General features: G+C 30.6%; 1 long non-coding RNA gene across 1 annotated transcript; it reads right to left on the bottom strand.

Annotated features, from left to right (window-relative positions):
* Positions 1–604: 604 nt before the first annotated feature.
* Positions 605–1,913, bottom strand: LOC109174538. The gene is made up of 2 exons (XR_002053100.1): positions 1,683–1,913; positions 605–1,489 (listed from the first exon to the last, which is right to left on the bottom strand). It is a non-coding gene; the product is annotated as an uncharacterized LOC109174538 (long non-coding RNA).
* Between the last annotated feature and the right edge of the window lie 2,854 nt (positions 1,914–4,767).

Below are 4,767 nucleotides of genomic sequence, written 5' to 3'. Positions count from 1 at the left end.
ATCGATTATACCATTAATGTCAAAACTTGAAGCATGCCCCAAGGAGTTGAGGCAAATTTGATCTAACAATACAGTGGGTTATGAAAGACAAAAATAATGAGATTCGTCATTAATGTTATCTTCTTTTTTATTATATATATATATATATATATATATATATATATATATATATATATATATATATATATATATATATATATATATATGAGGTCATTCATGATCAATTGTTTCATTGAATTATGCTTCAATACATTGAATTCCAAATTTCCAAAAGAATTTCTACTTTCATTTATTATGCTTCAATATATAAAAAGGATTTGAATGACACAAAGAATTTCTACACCTTCAGATAGCTCATTGACTCATTGGTAGGCTTTGTGCGATATTTTTACTTGTATCTCCACTATTTTCTTTACCTTCATTATTACATTAGTCTATTAGTAGAGAAGAGTTTGGTTTGAAATTTTAATCATACATAAATATATTGAGTGCAATCAAATGATACTTTTTAACAATAATTGGATGTATATAATTTTTGAAAGCGATTATATTAAATAATTACTGTTAATTCATTCCTCAAACATTCAGTCAAAGTGCCTACAAATTAAATATTTAATAACAAAATTTTCATAAATTTCAGTCAACAGTATTGGCACAAAATAGAATACATTTTTGTCGCACTTCAAAGGGAACAAAATAATTAAAGTCCTGTATTAAAAAAAAAAAAAATCATATCTTATGGTCCTAGCTGACGAAGGGCCAGGTGGAGGTAATATATACATTAGGACATATAATCTAACTTTCTAACTTTTTTTTTTTACTCGTCCATCGAGAGCGCATTCCGTGACTGGTATTTTGACTAACATCCTGTCAATTTAATAGACCTGAGCAATGTTCCATATTAAATATATTGAGAATTGAATTTCAATCCAATATATTTAATTTGGAACATAGCTTGGGTCTATGAAATTGACACGATGTTGATCAAAATACCAATGCAGAATGCGCTCTCGATGAACTTGTAAAAAAAAAAAAGTTAGATTGTATGCCGTAATGTATTGATTACCTCCCCGGTATGCATCTCAACCTTTCATCATTTAAAATAAAGATACAACTCATATGTATATAAACATTGTCCATTTCTATTAGATCACTAAACTCTATTATAGAGGAGTAAGGATTTTCAAAGTGGTTGCCGATGAATTAATGGAAAAGGGAATGAATGATGGCCAAATTTTGGCATCTTTCATTCCCTTTTCCATTAATTCATCCACAACCACTTGAAAAATCATTTTCCTCTATAGTAGAGTTTAGTGATCCAATAGAGACGGACAATGTTTATATACATATGACGTATATATATCTTAATTTATGAAAGGCCGAGATACATACCGGATCAGGTTTGATTATATGGCCGCACCTCTCGGACAACTCTCAACAAGTGGTCGGCAATAGAATATGCGCCATTACTCATACGCCATCCTCCTCCCTGAATTAAAAAACAAAATAGCAGAGTTAAACTTTGATTTTATATATATATATAGAGAGAGATCAAGAATAATAAGTTTATACATATTATGCTCCATAAGAAATCTGGTCAAAGAAACGAGATGGAGAAACAACAGATCTGCAGAACAACAAGATAAACAAACAAAATAAAAGAGGGTGACAAAGTTACAAACCCAACCACAATCAGAGATGGAAAAGTTGCACTGCACCACAAAACCAAAACCAAAACAATGGATAGATGAAGGGGAAGATGTGGAGGAAGGTGGGTTTATTTGAGCTGCTGCAAGGAGGATGCCGATGGAGGGGAAAAGGAAGATGAGAGCACAGGGGGAACCAGACGCCGCCTCCGCTAAATGAGCGGAGGCGGCGGCCGCTGGAGGGGTTGAGAAGAGAGCTAGACTATATTGAATTGATCTTGCAGAGAGATTTGTTACAACACATAGTATATATAGAAGAAATGTGAAATTACACTCTTCAAAAGACTTGACAATGAAGCATGTGATAAGGTTATGTGTGGTAAACATCACACATGCAGTGAGATGGAGTGTTGGAAAAAAGTCGATGCGGGGAAGAATATAATAATTAAATTAAACACAAATGCAGCTATTGATACTAGTAATAATGTCATGGGCTTTGGATGGGTTCTTTGAGATGATGATGGCGGTTTCTAGCGGCCAAAAATATGCGAATGAGTAGATCATTTTAGGGTACAAATTTAGGTATTATTTTTATTTTAATACACACTCCTGGCATGAGAACTTTGTATGTTAGCCTTCACTCTATCATTTAATTCCCATACTGCGTTTTACATCTTTTATGTTTACCTACCCTCATTTAATCATTTTCACAAGTAAACTTTTTTTTTTTTTCTTTTCATCATTTAATATTTTTGTTATTGTTTAATGAATGAAGATCACATTAAAAAATTTTTGTATGTCATAATCTTAGTTTTTTTTTTTTTTTTTTTTTTTTTTAATGAACAAACTAGTTGCTGATATAATAGTAATTAATACGTTTAATCAAATTATATAATGGAAAATTTTATTTATGCTCATCTCTTGTATGCCAATTATAAATGTTACCCCTTAAATCTAAGTAGTATAAACTTTGTCCCTGAATTTTTTTAATGTGTGTATATATTGTCCATCCCTGTTATAGATGTTGCCCCCTGAATTATGAATTGTCTTAATGAGGATCAATACTATATACACACACGTTCAGATAATTCAAGGACAACATTTATACCACTTAAAATTGAGATGTGACATTTATAATTGTCTAGAAGAGATGATCATGAGCATAAATTACAATTTTTCCTTATATATTATAAATATAATGCCTCTCTTGATCTGAAGTGGAGGTGGGAATGAAGTTCAAGTGAGTGAATGATTTGTGGGTTTAGCAGAGTTTTAAAGTGGATCGGAGCTGAGGCTGAGAAAGGCTTAATTGCTAAATCATTACTTGTTTTTCTAGGAAAGGGACGAAGAAAGCTACACGTACCAAACATTCAATTTCCAATGCAAATGCCTCCTCCATCCTCCCTCTTTAACTTTGAGAATGCTTTTGTCATTTTGTGATGATGTAATATATTTCTTTTTACTTTTTTTTTTTGTAACTTAGGAGTGGAGTTTTTTTTTTTTTTTCTCACTTTTTACTTTTTAAAGTCGAAATAGGAGTGAGAATAAAAAAAAAAAAAAAAAAAAAAAAACTATTAAAAACTCACTTAGATTTTTTTACACCTCAACTGAGACTCGAACTCATAATCTTTCAAATAAAAGTCCAACCCAAATACCATTAGACCACATAATCCTGGTAAAAATTCTCTTAGATTAAATTTTGATCCTATATATTTTTCAAATATTGTTTTACGTACACATTTTTTATTTATTTTTATTTTTTGAAAATTATACATTTTTTTTATTTATGCAACACAAGTTTCATTGTTCTTTTATATAACAAATGATGTAATAAAACATGAATGTTCTCATAAATAATAAATGAAGCTACTCCTGAATAAGAATTTTACATTATATGAAATATGATTTGATATTTCCAATTAGCATTAGTGTGGTCTCATTGTTACAAGATCTTTTTAAATCTTCAATAATATAATATGGGCAAGCACATATATGTTTTTTTTTTTTTTTTTAAAGATGAGAATTAAAGCTAAGGGTGGAGTATGGAGAGGGATGAAAGGGAGATGAGACATGACGTAATGCAACACTAATATGGGAGGGAGATGAGTGAGATAAGGAGTATGTAGCTTCATTTATTAGAGCATTAATGCCTTTCAATGATAAACATTAAATTATGAGCACATCTACAAAACTATGCACTGCACCACTCTCCTCTCTCAATCTTTTTCCTACTATTAATTAAGATGTTTTTTTTTTTTTTTTGGAGAATTAAATAAGACTTGTATATCATATTATAGATGTAGAAGGCTAGAGATAAGAATTTATTATGTCAATTTTCTTTTTTATCCTTTCAAATCTTTAATAAATTGGGTAGATATTCATAATGATATAAGTAGGTTCATTTACTTTTAGGCTACATCTCAATATCAGCTTAAGTTACCTATACAAGTCAATGTCAGTCTTTTATCACTATGAATATATAATGTTTACACGAGTTTTTTTACACTTTTGGTCCCACGACTATAGTGACACTATCAGGATTGATCCGCGACTTTCAAATCTTGAAATATTGGTTCATGATTATTGTTTTTGTTGCAAAAATAATGGTCCTTTCGCCCAATTTTCTGTTATTTTTTCACTGGAGAAAAAATTCACCATTTCAAAGAGGGATAAAATAGACATTTACATCGCCCTTGCAATCTCGGACCAATGTTGACCTCTTGTTTTTACCAAAGTGAGAAAAAATCAAACAAAAAAACTCCAATTGCCAGAGACGAACCCAAATCTGCTCTCATCGACTCATCTCATCAACCTATCTGTGAACCCTATTGAGTTTTTCGCACTAGAGAATCAAACCACAAAATCCAATCCTTTAAGAATGATTCTTCTTTTCGCTTTGAGTATAGTGAATGGTTGAGAAAATGATATTACAAGAGTAAATTCATTGTTTTGATTTTTTAAAAAAGTTTTGGTTATAAAAGTTGTAGTGAAAAGGGAGAGAGAAAAAAAAAAAAATTCAAGGTGGTTGCTAACTAATGTACTAATTGAATGGCCACCCAATTCACTTCGATGTGTAACTTTTCAATTTGTTTTTTCAATTCTTACAAAAACGCAAAATAGT

The sequence above is a fragment of the Ipomoea nil genome, unplaced genomic scaffold (assembly GCF_001879475.1).
Source record: "Ipomoea nil cultivar Tokyo-kokei standard unplaced genomic scaffold, Asagao_1.1 scaffold0642, whole genome shotgun sequence".
NCBI classification, from domain to species: Eukaryota; Viridiplantae; Streptophyta; class Magnoliopsida; order Solanales; family Convolvulaceae; genus Ipomoea; species Ipomoea nil.
This window is presented reverse-complemented; position numbering and strand designations above follow the sequence as displayed.